Source organism: Sinocyclocheilus rhinocerous, unplaced genomic scaffold (genome assembly GCF_001515625.1).
Source record: "Sinocyclocheilus rhinocerous isolate Xijiao unplaced genomic scaffold, SAMN03320098_v1.1 scaffold975, whole genome shotgun sequence".
In the NCBI taxonomy this organism is placed as follows: domain Eukaryota; kingdom Metazoa; phylum Chordata; class Actinopteri; order Cypriniformes; family Cyprinidae; genus Sinocyclocheilus; species Sinocyclocheilus rhinocerous.
Window position 1 is genome coordinate 2,225,265 of NW_015628726.1, and position 13,042 is coordinate 2,238,306.

The window sequence follows — 13,042 nt, forward strand, 5'->3', positions numbered from 1 at the left end:
AAACTCTCCACCCCTCCCTGTGCTGATTCCATTCACCACTCTGTGTTCTTCCCTCCATTTTTCTTCCCTTCCCTACAGAGCATGTGTATCTCGTATCTTGCTCTGTATATTAAGGAGATGAGCTCCCTTATTGAATCTACTTTTGTGTTAGCCCTTAACAAGCCCTTTCACAGTGAGATGCCATCCGTGTCACCCACCTTCCGGGCTGTGTGTTCGCGTACACACGTGTGTCCTTCATTTACATTACTTGTGTCGTTTTTCCTTCACAGTCAGGCCAGTGACACATTCATGACTGCAGTTATCTCCATCTGAGCACACCGAAGTGTCGAAGGCACTGTACTGCATTCATAACGTTCGGCTGTGTTGTTTTTCCTGTTTGGGAAAATAATGCAGCCGGATGTTTTTAATAGGTCATATGCTAGGATGTCTTAGTCTGCTTTCAAGGTTATCTCTAACTCGTGCCCAAAGGGAGTTTAGGTCTTGTCAGAATAACTGCAGGCTTTCTCCTACATTGCTTGGCCTGTGGCATGCGTTTGACACTATGAAAGCAAACCCTGACAGTATCACTACAAAAGGTCTATGCACATAAAATTAAGCTGACAGCAACCTGACAAGCAGGAGGCTGGATGTTTCCATGTTAAAAGGTAGGTGAGCGAGGATTTGCATGGCTTCTTTGTTTCCATAAATACTCTAACAGCCTCTTTAGTGTTTGAAGGAATAGTTGATCTGAAAATTAGAATGCTGTCAGCTATTACGCTGCTGGCCAAAAGTTTGAAATATTTAAATAATAAAAATGTTTTCAAGGCTGCATTTATTTGATCATAAATGCAGTAAAAACAGTAATATTGTGAAATGTTTTTACAATTTAAAATAACTGTTTACTTTTTGAATATATTTTAAAATGTAATTTATTCCTGTCATTACTGTAGTCTTCAGTGTCACATGATCCTTCAGAAATAATTCTAATATCCTGATTTGGTGCATAAGGGACATTTCTTTATTATTATCAATGTTGAAAACAGTTGTGCTGCTTAATACTTTCATGGAGACTATAATACATTACCATTCAAAAGTTTGATTAAAAAAAAAAATTATTATTTTTTAGTATGATTTTAAAAAATTATAATAAATTACTACTTTTATTCAGCAAGGATGCATTAAATTGATCAAAAGTGACAGTAAAGATTACATAAAATTATATGAAGTTTCAAAAAAATACACATCACATTATAAAATAATCCTAAAAAAAAGTATCACAGGTTCTTCAAAAATATTAAGCAACACTGGTTTTCAACATTGAAAATAATAAGAACCATTATTAATGAATGAGCACCAAATCAGCATATTAGAATAATTTCTGATATAATTTCATGTAATACTGAAGACTGGAGTAATGACTGCTGAAAATTCAGCTTTGCCATTACAGGAATAATTAATAATTTTAAATATATATTTATATATAAAACAGTAATTTTAAATTGTAATAATATTTCACAATAATACTGTTTTACTGTTTATTTGATCAAATGCAAACTACTTGTTGTACAAGTTGTACAAACTACTTATGACATTTTTAAAGTGGTTTTTGGAGCTCAAAAGTATGTAAGGAAAAGTCATACGGTTGTGTAACAACACGAGGGGGAGTAAACAATGACAGTAATTTCATTTTTGGGTGAAATACATTTTTAAGGTCACCATGCAACTTCTTGAGGAAAAGCAGCGGCATTAAAATGCTGACAGCTTAGTGCAACATGCCCGGCTTGACATTTGAAAGAAATGACACAGTTCTATGGATTAGTGCAGCTGCAACATTAGTCCACGCTGTCCATTATGTAGGATTTATGTTAAACAAACTCAAACATATGCTAATTCTGTGGTTCTTTGGTCTTGCTGAGAATCTAGCGCTGCTGTTTTGCTGGCGTGTCAATTTACAACACCATTAATAAGCATTCAGAAGTATCTTGTAAATTACGACTCTGCAAACTCAGTTTCCCTACACAGCAGAATGGATGCTGCATGGTTCACTGCGAAAGAAAGTCCTTTTCATAATAAAGTTAGAAGAATGGTTTGGCATGTAAGGAAGTCACATTAAACAACAGTTAAACAACAGTCACATGTGTGATTTTAATTTGCATCCATTAAACAACCAAAAGTCAAAAAGTCTAGACACACTGGACTGAATGTATGTTTCTCATGACCTTAGCTTAAAAATTAGGTTTGTAGATTACAAATTGTTCCAACAATTGAATAAGTTACAAAATATGTTCAATTAATTGTTTTATTATTATTATTATTATTATTATTATTTACATTTGCATATTATAACTTTTAATATACAGTACATTGGTCAAATGTTTGGAAAAATCTTTTTTTTTTTTCAAGATTATTTATTTATTTATTTGTGAAAGAAGTCCTTATTCTCAACAAGGCTGCATTTATTTGATAAAAAATACAGTAAAAAAGCAATAAACGAGTAGTAAAGTAATAAAGTAATAAAACAATGTAAAAAAAAACTATTATAATATTGTCAGGCCTGTGTTGTGTTTTGTTCCCCATGTGCTCCCTGTGTCCCAGTGTTTAGCCCTTTTTTGGTTAATTTCCTGTCCTGATTATTTCATTTAGTTCATTAGTTTCAACCTGTGTTTGCTGATTGGATTTCAGGTGCGTTTAATTTACTCCCTTGTTAGGTCTGGTATTTAAAGTGTAGTCTGTCTAATGTTTCTTTGTTGAGTCTGAATGTCTCCACTGTGTGTTTTCCTGGTTCAATGTTCAAGAATAAAAGTATGCATCATCGTAAATATTCCCCTCCGTCTCCTCGTTCCTCCCCCGAGTGAGCGTGACAGAAGACTCGACCCCAAAACGATGACTGCAGCTGAGGACGCGCTGTGGGGTTTGCGGCAGGGCGGTCTGAGGTTGGAGCGATATGTGGAGGGGTTCCTCGAGCTCTCTAACTGGGTGAGATGGCACGACGCAGCTCTAGGTGCGTGCTTCCTGCTTGGGTTTGGATGACAAGATAATCCGCTGCGATCTTCAGACGGGTGATTTTCCTTTGATCGAGCTGATTAATCTCATGCTGTTCTTAAATGGTTCAGATTTGGAAGTTGAGGAAGTAAAGAGACTTCCCAAGCCTCGTCATCCAACTCCCGCAGGAACGCGCCGCATCTCCCCAGCTCACCCCACGCCGAGAACCTCCACATACCTCTCCAACGGCTCCTACCGCCTGCCTAACCCCAAATTCCCCGCGGTCCTCCGAAGCTCCACCATGGTCCTCAGCCCAGGAGCCCTGGCCGCTCGGAAGTCAAGACGGCCGGCCTCTCAACAGATAAGCTCGCCGGCCGCACCGATGTCAAACCCACCGGCCGCGACTCACTCAAGCCCGCCGGCCGCTCCAAAGATAAGCCTGCCGGCCGCGCCTTTGTCAAGCCCGCTGGCCACTGCGAAGTCAAGCCCGTCGGCCGCGGCTCTCTCAAGCCCGCCGGTCACCATTGACGCAAGCCCGCCGGTCACCGCAACGACAAGCCCGACGCCTGCCCAGTTCCCCCGTAACCTAAGGAGGAGGATGAAGAGAAAAGGACTGTTCTCTGCCTTAATCCTAGCCCCAGAGCTCGCTCCAGTGTCGGCTCCAGCCCCAGAGCTCGCTCCAGTGTCGTGTTGTGTTTTGTTCCCCATGTGCTCCCTGTGTCCCAGTGTTTAGCCCTTTTTTGGTTAATTTCCTGTCCTGATTATTTCATTTAGTTCATTAGTTTCCACATGTGTTTGTTGATTGGATTTCAGGTGCGTTTAATTTACTCCCTTGTTAGGTCTGGTATTTAAAGTGTAGTCTGTCTAATGTTTCTTTGTTGAGTCTGAACGTCGTTACCTGTCTCCACTGTGTGTTTTCCTGGTACAATGTTAAAGAATAAAAGTATGCATCATCGTAAATTCCCCTCCGTCTCCTCGTTCCTCGCTCCTCCCCCGAGTGAGCGTGACAAATATCTATTGTAATATATTTTAAAATGTAATTTATTCCTGTGATGCTGATTTGGTGCTCAAAAACATTTCTTATTATCAATATTGTAAGCATTGCTTTTGTTGTTTAATATGTACACTACGATACAATACCTTTCAAAAGTTTGGGGTAAGTAAGATTTATTTATTTTATTATTTTATTTTATTTTAAGAAATGAATAATGTGACACTGAAGTAATGGTTACTGAAAACTCACATGGATATTAAAATAGAACTTTAATAAATAAAACTTTTTTATTATTATTTTAATAATATTTCACAATACTGTTTTTACTGCATTTGTGATAAAATAAATGCAGCCTTTGAATAATAAATGAGTGTAAGATATGAGACTTCTTACAAAATCACGAATGAATCAATAAATAAATATATTCAAACATTTGATCAGTAGTGTATAATACTGACAATAATGTGCGTGTGTGAGATGCATAAACAAATACAAGGCCATGTGAGCTACTATTCTATACCTGTTCTATACCTTACAGTCTGTGTTTTGCTCCAAGGGCAACATATGAGATATGAGCATCCCTGTATGAACACAGGTGGCCATTTTCATTATGGATGCTTTGTGAATGTCCATCACCATGACAGGACTGACGGTGTTCAACAATCTAATTAGCATTTTACCTGTCTATGGTCTCGTCTCACATTTCACATTAAATGCAAAGCAGTGATTAATAGCAAAGCAAAACTGTGAGGACACCTCTAGCTTCGAGTGGAATATGAATTACAGACCTCTCCGGTTTAATTCGGTGTGCCTGTTATCTTGCTCAAATGAATTTCAAATTATTGTCAAAAATGCTGTCAACTTAAAACAAACACGCCTGCAGTAGCAGGTAACATTTTGCTTGCGTGTTGGGTGGCATAATCATATTTAGAACGATGTTGTCGGGAACATTTTTTTAGGTTCTCATTTTGAATAAATCCCAGGAGTGCCTTGCATTTCTGAAGCATTTTTCGAGGTACTGAACTGCTTGTTTTGTGGATTTGTGGACAGGCTTTAAGTACTTTGAAGACTTCAGAACTGAATAATGCAGGTCTGCAGGAGAGCGGTGGATATGCACAGGGTTTCTCTCCGCCTGTCTGTGATGTTACAGAAACACTAAACCACCGTTAGACTCATCAAAGACCGGCTGCCTGCAGTTTCAACTACAGGCGAGCAACTGGACCTCAAGATTAATATTATTTGACACAATATTTGCAACTCGAGGGGGCTTAAACAATAATTTCCACAGTCTGTAGTCTGGAGTAATTTCATCTCACACATATGTAATTCTGCACAAAACACACTGCTTTGTTCTAAAACCTAGTGTGCTGCTTACGGATGCAGCTTTTTAAGACATCACAGGCTCGTCTCCCGGCATGAAGCTAGGGAACGTAATTATGCCGCCTCCTGAGACACCTTGTTTTGGTCAAATTCTAAGGCAGCCTTACATGTATCCTTCAAGTAGAAATTATTTTTTATAATGCACTGTGATAAGTCAGTGGAAAGAAAAAAAAAAAAAAATCCAAGATGACAGATGAATAAAAGAGAAATGTTGATTGCAAGTGTACTCATAATTATGTGTTTAACAGTACTGATAAAAATAAATCATAAAAAAATGATTAAATAATCTAGGATTAAAAACTATGACAATTTTATTAAAAAAATTGTGTGTCATTTCTATTTATGGTTATTAAAGTATCACATCTTCCCTCTTGTATTCCAAATCAGTCACATAAGAGGTTTCATAACCGTTACAATGTTGCCTTAGAAGGCAGCTGCCTATGTAGGCAGTTCACTAGGTTTTGAAGCATTTCTAATATCTGCAGAAATGTACAGATGCTGCCAATAGGGTTTAAAATCTTATATCACAGTATGAGAAATTTTAAAAGAATAGTTCATCCAAAAATAGAAATTCTTTCATCATTTACTCTCTCTCATGTCATTTTATTTAAGAAAAAAACTGGTAATCCATTTAATTAAATCACTACTTAAATAAATAGTTCACCCCCAAAAATGAAAATCTGCATATTTTTTAAGAAACAAACTCATCTACATCTTGGATGACCTGATGGTGAGTAAATTTTCAGGCCATCCAAAATATAGATGAGTTTGTTTTTCAATGGATCAGATTTGGAGAAATTCAGCATTACATCACTTGCTCAGCAATGGATCCTCTGCAGTGAATGGGTGCCGTCAGAATGAGAGCCAAACAGCTGATAAAAACATCACAATAAGTAATCCACACAACTCCAGTCCATCAGTTAATGCAGTGGTTCCCAAACGTTTTTCTTCCACGGCCCCCAGTTTGGGAACCACTGAGTTAATGTCTTATGTAAGAAACAAATCCATCATTAAGGCGTTTTAACTTTAAACCGTCACTTCTGACCAAAGTAGGAGTCCATATAATCTATAATAATACTTCCTCTAGTGAATCTTGCTCTCATATTAAAATCCACCAACATATTTGTTTAGAACTTTAAAAACTGTTTAGAAAGATTAAGACAGTTTTCGCTTGTAAACAAAGCTTGATCTGTGCATATTCCTCTCATATTTCTCGCAGGAAAAAGCAATATTATAGATAGACAGCTCAGATTTTAGCCAGAAGCAACAGTTTGAAGTTAAAAACATCTTAATGATATATTAGTTTTTTTACAAACATGCAGCTTTTCGCGTCACTAGATGTTAATTTATGGACTGGAGTCATGTGGATTACTTGTGGATTATTGTGACGTTTTTATAAGATGTTTGGACTCTCATTCTGACGGCACCCATTCACTGCAGAGGATCCATTGGTGAGCAAGTAATGTAATGTAAATTTCCCCAAATCTGTTCTGATGAAGAAACAAACTCAACTACATCTTGGATGGCCTGAGGGTGAACACATTCTCAGCAAATTTTCATTTTTGGATGAACTATTCCTTTAAATGTAATCATATTCAGAACAGAACCGGAGTGAAAAATATAAATTTAAAACAAACAAATTATAGTGGCATTCATTATTAACATAATGTATTATAAACACCAAGCCTAAACTAATTTATTTAAAGCAATACTGATACTACCAGCGTTTGGGAAATAAGTTATACAAAGAAACATCTGGAAATATTCTGAAAAATACACTAAGTTCTTACTCAGCTGTATAAAGTTTGGGATGCTTCCCTTCTATTTTCATATGACTCCATGTGTTTTCTTCTCTCACCTGTACATAGCAAAGCAGTTATATGCAACACAGCTACAAAGATATTAACCACACTAATAATACTATGATGAAATCTCATCTGGTATACAGCTGCCGCATATCACAGTGTGTAGAGTTAAACATACTCATGAGTTGCGTTGGCCCACACTCATGTTGACAGGATGAGTTACATCCTAAATAAAGAGTAACTCATGTGTGCTTCCCTTCAGTTCACTAGAAGGGAGACAGTGCAGGAAGAAAAGCCATGAGACAGCATTTCTTTCAGTTAATATAGCTCTCTCTCTCTCTCTGCACTCCCAGAATCCTCTCTACCTATCCGCTGCCTCAATATTTGCCCATTAAAAGGCAGAGCCTGAGTTTCTGGTGAATAATTTAAGGCTGCTGCTGGTCTCTGGTCGGAGCACAGAAGCCTGCTGATCAGAGAGTCTTAAATGAGTTTTGACAGCAGCTGATGGGAGTGAAAGGGCACTGAAAAAAAGCCACCTCTTTAAATAAACTATTTTAATGAGGGGGGTTCTGTCAGTGGACCACCCAATCTGAGGAATATTCACAAAATCTGTCAAGGACATGTCCAGCTCTGCCTTTTTTTATGCTCAAGGGCAAGACATTAGCTATGAGCATTCATGTACTGTAACTATGATCACAGGTGGATATTTTCATTATGGATGCATGTGAATGTCCATAATCACAGACAGGCATGACACACAACAATGGTTATATCTTACTTGTCTATGATCTCGTCCCACATATCATATCCAAGGCAATGATTAATAGTAGAGCAAAACTGTAAGGACACCTCTGCCTTCGAGACTCATTTTAACTGAAAATTGAAAGAAAGAAGATTGAAATACATTGCGCTTAAAGAAAATGCAACTCCTTTTAGGACCATTAAGATTCTCATTACTGTACTTTTGAACTGCAGTGTGTATTGAACAATTTTTTTTCCCACTAAGGATGCATTCAATATAACAACAACAACAACAACAACAACAACAACAACAACAACAACAACAACAACAACAACAACAACAACAATAACAACAATAACAACAACAACAACAACAACAACAACAACAACAACAACAACAACAACAACAACAACAACAACAACAACAACAACAACAACAACAACAACAACAACAACAACAACAACAACAACAACAACAATAATAATAATAATATTTGCTGTTCTTTTGAACTTTCTAATCATCAAATACCCCTGAAAAAAGTGGGAAAAAAAATCATGTTTCCCACAAATGTGTGTGTTAAAAACATAGACAATAAAAAAAAATTTTTTTGAGCATGAAATCAACATATTAGCATGACTTCTGAAGGATCACGTGACACTGAAGACTGGAGTAATGATGGCGAAAATTCAGCTTTGCATCACAGGAATAAATACAATTTTAATGTATTAAAATAGAAAACATTTATTTTAAAATGTAATAATATTTTACAGACCCCAAACTATACATACATTTTAAACAAGCAAAAAATTTAATAAAAAAAATAAAAATAAAATAAATATAAACATAATACATTTAAATTGAGAAGTATCTATTCATTCTATATTTGTATAATAATAATAATAATCATAACAATAACAAAAACAACTCTGCTTAACATAAAGGAAAATAATGATATTTAAATTTAAAGTATTAATCAATTTACAGTAGAAAAAACTCTTACCTAACGATAATCTCTGAGAACAACAAGAATTATTACTGCCTTACGGTATTGAGAATTTGGGTGGAGAAAATGTGCTTAACGGTCATAAAGATAATGTCTCACTTCAAAAATCCTAATGGTCTTAAAATGGGCTTCTGTCTCTTTATGCAAACTATAATTTCGTTTTTTTGCTAAATGTGACCTGGACAAGTTCTCATCAGTCTCACCCATCTATCTCAGAGCACAATCTGTCTGGAACACAATTACAGAGCAGAAAGTCATTTATGTTGGCATAGAAACACGCGCAGTCAGTTAGGTTGCGCGCACACAAATTCTTAAAATTCAGAAGGACATTTTCTTACACATTTCCTCACTCACTCACACTAGCAGATTGGTGGAGGAAGGTTTGGACTTGGGGCTCAGTGGCATACTAGCTGTGCCACTCATATTCCTACCTGCCTAATGAGTCTCTCTCTCTCTCTGTCTCGCTCTCCAGGAATAACCAGTGCAGGGCCCCGCTCTCCATCTCAGGGGCATGCTACTGTTTTACTCATGAGCAGACTCGTAAACATAACGATTAAATGATCTGGGCTGATTAACTAGAAATCTGGAGACCAGGGGAGTGTCTGTTCCGGTACTTGCTAGCGATATTAGCGTGCACGAAAATATCAAATAATAATCTGAGGGTTAATGCAACAGATGCATGAGCTAAATAGGAGGCAGACAGTGACTTATGACAGTCTTGCTACACCAGGTGCCGCACGTCTCTCAGCATATCAAGTATATCAAAATGTGAATAACAACAAAGCTGACTTTTTATAGTTAGTTATGGTCGCCCACTCATTCAGATCCGGAGAATGCATTAGTTTAAGCATTCCCTGTAGCATTTTTAGAAGGAATGGAAATCTTCTGAACATACGAAACTCTTGTTTGTTGTCGGGGGAGACTGTGGCTTTGAACAGCTCTCTCTATCTCTTTCTACATGTGTGAGTCATCAGGGTTCCAGAGAAGATGATCCCCTGACACTGTCACACAGAACCTTCTCCGTCTCAGATATTTATTTTGGCAAATGGAACAAGCACCGTCTCGGGTAGTCACAGCGTAATATCAAGTAGATTTTAAAGCTAAAAATAACAATCACGGGTGCCATGGATGTGTTCGATGTGTCGCTTTTGGAATTTAAAATATGATAGCAGTATGTTTCACCAAACAAACTAAAATGAGCATTATTATTATTAATAATAATAATAATAAACAGTGATAGACCAGTATAACCACAAGGCGTATTAATTGGCTGATATTTGTTATTAGTGTTATAGTAGTGTTACATATAATAGTAAATGATAATATTATTAAAAAATAAAATATAATAAAAGAAAAATAGAATGTATAAATGTAAAATACTACTACTACTACTACTAATAATAATAATAATTCTTATTATTATAGGTTACAAAATCAATTATTAATAATAAATAATATAATTAAAATATAATAAATAAAATATTATATAAATGTATAATAATAATAACAATAATATTTCTTATTATAAGTTACAAAATCAGTTATTAACAATAAATAATATAATTAAAATACAATTAAATAAAAATAAAAAATAAATAAAATATTATATAAAATGTAAAAAAAATAAAAATAAATAGATAATCAGAAGCTGTCATTATTTAAAAAATACTGCACAAGTTCCTAAAATACAGTGATGGAATATTAAACAATATTGTTGTAATGAGAATATATATCAATTACTGGTAACACTTTACAATAAGGTTTCATTTGTTAAAATTAACATTATTGTTCATTTCAACAAGTAATAATACATTTTTAATATCAAAGAAAAAGTTGTATCTGTTAACACTGCACTAAATGAACAAAAATTAATAAATACCGTAAAAATAAATTGCTTATTTTTAGTTCATGTTTGCTAATGCATTAACTAATGTAAACAAAAGACACCTTATTGTAAAGAGGTACCAAATTAATTACAGTAATGAGATGCTAATGACTGAATGCATTGTGAGAATAAGAATTTTTGGGGAAATGTGCTTAATGTAAATACAATAGTTTTAACTTTAAAATATATAGATACGTTTTTTTTTTGATTAACATTTTCCATAGATCTTGATTAAACCAGTTAAGAAAAGAAGCATTCAGAAACTGCATTTTACCATGCATGATATGATATGTCATATTAATTGAAGGAAGAAGCGATACTACCCCTTGTTATGGCTCAGTGATGCTGCCTGCAGGGATCTAGTCCTTTTAACCATGAAATATTTACCAGAGGAACTACTTAACCACAGGAAACCACTGCAAACACGATGATGACCTAGACTAGTCCTCTCTGAATGATCTATATTGAATAATGCATCGCCATTACGCAATGATATCAGTTGCAATTATTCTAGTCAGAGTCAGACACAATTAGAGTGAACCTGAGCAGAATGAGGCTGCGCTTGTAGCAGCTCTACCGGGTAATGTCAGACTGATGGCCTCCAAGATCAAAATGCTGTGACTGGGTGTGCGTCATATGAAATATGCATGCCCCAAAAACATCTGTAAGACACGCATATTCTTTGTATATATTTTTGTATGCAATATATATATATATATATATATATATATATATATATTTAGTACCAATGTATTTTTGGATTATTTTGAAAATGTATTTAAAAATATATATATATTTTATTTTTTATTTTTTTTTGCTGTATGGGTCAAGTCACACATTTCACAGGAGAGTTGGAGAATACAGTGAAAAGGAAGGAAAGGAAGAATAACTCCAGCTCAAATGCGCATTTTAATCATTGCTAATCAATTGGAGCAAAAATAACCGCTATAAAGCAGTACGCAGTGTACCTATAGAAAATGCTGATAATCCCCATCTATTATGCTAACAGAACTCTCCGCACAGCCCTGCTGAGGTAGATTGGAACAGGGTAATTACCAACATTTAAACTGTGGAAATCTTTAGAGCTATCATCATAATCTTTGTTTATCATGAACAACATTTTATATGCAAAATAATCACCCCAATTCCATTCGCTAATTAGGTCAATACATTGGATCCTTGGGGACAGTTCTAATCAGCCATCCTGCAGGCTGTTTTGAGAAGATTAGCAAAGCTAATAGCTACATTAACTTCAGGCTAAAACCAAATTCACTGTGCTGATAAGTGATAACTCAGTATAAAATGTGGAACATATATACTGTATATATATAGTGGGTATAGAAAATAATCACTCCCCTTTAAAATAATCACATTTTGTTGCTTTGCAGCCTGAAATGAAGACGGACACTCAGTATTTACTCTGTGTATTTACTCACAGCTGTATTTACTCAGTGCAACTTATAACATCCATCCACTCTTCTTTGCAGAAAGTTCAGTCTGCAGGACTGCAGTCTTCAAGTCATTCCACAGATTTTCAATAGGGTTTAAGTCCGGGCTCTGACTGGGCCATGCAAAGACATTCACCTTTTTCATCTTCAACCACTGTGTGCTCAGTTTTGCTGTGTGCTTTGGTCATTGTCATGTTGGAAGGTAAACCTTCTTCCCATTGACAACTTTCTGGCAGAGGGCAGCAGATTTTCCTCAAGAATTTGACTGTATTTTGCCTCATCCATTTTATCTTCTATCCTGATAAGTGCTCCAGTCCCTGCTGCAGAGAAAACCCCCCATAACAGGATATCACCACCTCCATGCTTTACTGTAGGAATGCTGTTATTTGGATGGTGAGCTGTATTGGATTTCTGCCAGACATATCGTTTGGTGTTGAGGCCAAATAATTCAATTTTAGTCTCATCTGCCTCAGAATCTTCAAGGTGTGTTTTGGCAAAGCTCAGTCATGACTGCATGTGGCCTTTATTGAGGAGTGTTTTTTTTTTCTTGCAACCCTTCCATACAAGCCACATTTGTGGAGAATTTGTGCATGCACACAATTGTCCTAAATTCCTGCAACTGCTTCAGAGTTGCTGTAGGCTAGGGCTGGGCGATGTGTCAAAAATATCTTATCGATAATCGCCTTTAAAAATATTGCGATATCCGATAATATTGTCTACCTACGATATCCGATAATATTGTCTACCTAAGCCCCACCTCCACCACGCGCCCCGCCCCGCCCCGCCGAGACAACATTGCTGACATGCACCATAAACACACACCA

The 13,042-nt window shown here is 36.1% G+C and overlaps 1 long non-coding RNA gene across 1 annotated transcript; it reads right to left on the reverse strand.

Annotated features, from left to right (window-relative positions):
* Positions 1-3,082: 3,082 nt before the first annotated feature.
* Positions 3,083-12,287, reverse strand: LOC107738444 (uncharacterized). Its single transcript, XR_001639882.1, has 3 exons — positions 12,277-12,287; positions 7,990-7,995; positions 3,083-3,255 (listed from the first exon to the last, which is right to left on the reverse strand). It is a non-coding gene; the product is annotated as an uncharacterized LOC107738444 (long non-coding RNA).
* Between the last annotated feature and the right edge of the window lie 755 nt (positions 12,288-13,042).